At 33.1% G+C, this 1,845-nt stretch overlaps 1 long non-coding RNA gene across 1 annotated transcript; it reads left to right on the top strand.

The window, feature by feature from the left end:
* The first annotated feature begins 604 nt into the window (after positions 1-604).
* Positions 605-1,517, top strand: LOC149623811 (uncharacterized). The gene is made up of 3 exons (XR_016374676.1): positions 605-813; positions 1,010-1,072; positions 1,321-1,517. It is a non-coding gene; the product is annotated as an uncharacterized LOC149623811 (long non-coding RNA).
* The last annotated feature ends 328 nt before the right edge of the window (positions 1,518-1,845 follow it).

Below are 1,845 nucleotides of genomic sequence, written 5' to 3'. Positions count from 1 at the left end.
GTAGGCAACCCTCGGCATAGGGACGTACGAGGGTGACTGATTCATTGCCGTCTCTCCGCACTCTAAAAATCCCCTTAGACTATAGCGCAGGCGCTAAAAAGCAAGATGGAAGTGAAATTTTTACCCCCACGTTTTTCCCCTCTTAGTTCCGCCGAAGAGTCTCAACTGTTCCATCTTCAGTAGGAGGATATATAAAGTATTTGGTCTTGCTGAACTTTTTGAAAAATAAGAAATCGTCATCACAGTTGGGCGTGATTTTGTACGCGACGTGAGTCTGGTGATTTATTGTTAAGCCATGGATAAAGAATGCGCGTGAGGAAATTTGTTTTCGCACTAGCATGAAGACAAATTTTATTCTTTATCCATGATCTTACGAATTTGAGCGCGAACGTTATTTCTCCAGACTAGAAACGTCACTCGTGACGATTTGTTATATTTTTCAATTAGCTCCTCCTACTATATATATTTACCTGTTCATTTGCAACTCAAAATCAAATTGGAATTTTTATTTTTACCATTAAATTTTTTTAGGACAAGAAGAAAAATCTTGCCGTTTGCTCTTTTAATTGGATAATTTTATTTAGTTTTAATCGAATAATTTTATTTATTTTTAATTGGATAATTTTATTTATTTTTAATTGGATAATTTTATTTATTTTTAATTGGATAATTTTATTTATTTTTAATTGGATAATTTTATTTATTTTTAATTGGATAATTTTATTTATTTTTAATTGGATAATTTTATTGTAATTTCAACATTTTAACTCAACCTGATCTCCCAACCTGCTCGGAGCTCCCCGAATACCAAATGTAAGTATGTGTGTGGCATTCGCTGGGTTTAATATCTTCTGTGACAAAGATGCCAAAAATCTACAGGCCAAACGAAATAAATATTTGTTATAGCTCTTCAGCCTAATAATAATTGCGGGATCTCCCAGATAATAAGATCACGGTTGATTTTAATCGCATCCTTTATTAATTGCGAGAATTTCTTTGTTTGCCTTAGGAATGCCTTATCGCAGGCGGAATGGATAAAGAAAAAAAATTAAAAGATTCGGAGGCAGCCTACGTAAGTCTAACAAACCCCATCAACATCTTATTGCGCCTTAATTATTCTCCATGGCGTCTTTAATCAAATCGGGATTCAATTAATAATCATAAAATGGTGCCGAAATCCGGGATATTCGCGCTAAAACCCCTATCTATAACGTAGAAAGTAATCTTCCCTAAGAAATTTAGCGATATTGCGAAGGGAAATTATATTTTTGCTGATGAATTCGCTAATAGAGATGATTTAACATAAATTGTTTTGTTTAGTTCCAAAGACGACAACAAAGGTTAATTAAAGAGAAGGAAAAATTACCAAATATACAAACCGAAGACACTCAGGATGTAATTAGACGCATATGGGAAGGTCTTGGGCGGATGAACTTGGGTACCAACTCCAAAGAGTAAGTAAACCCATTTCATTTCCGTCAGTTCATTCATTAAGCACAAATTTCGTAAAAATTCACTTTTCCCAACGTGAATTTGAGCAAAACTAAACACGCAGGCCATCTTACGCAAACTCTTTTATTTAACGGACTCAATTTTTAAGGTCACCTTACATAAACTGGTTTCGTATATTTTGCGTCGACATTAATTTTTATTTTCAGACAATAGGACGGTAAAGAAAAAAGGACCTTTTTTAGTCAACATCTAATTTATTATTTTAATTACCATGTTTTATGTTTTCGTTTTTATACGAATTGAAAACGTGCTAAGTTTACTTTTATTTTTTAGTCAACATCTAATTTATTATTTTAATTGCCATGTTTTATGTTCTCGTTTTTGTACGAAGTG

This window comes from Phalangium opilio, unplaced genomic scaffold, assembly GCF_054372755.1.
Source record: "Phalangium opilio isolate 3A_F unplaced genomic scaffold, DU_Popi_V2 ptg000113l_1, whole genome shotgun sequence".
NCBI classification, from domain to species: domain Eukaryota; kingdom Metazoa; phylum Arthropoda; class Arachnida; order Opiliones; family Phalangiidae; genus Phalangium; species Phalangium opilio.
Note: the sequence above shows the minus strand (reverse complement) of the source record. Positions and strands in the feature narration are given on the sequence as shown.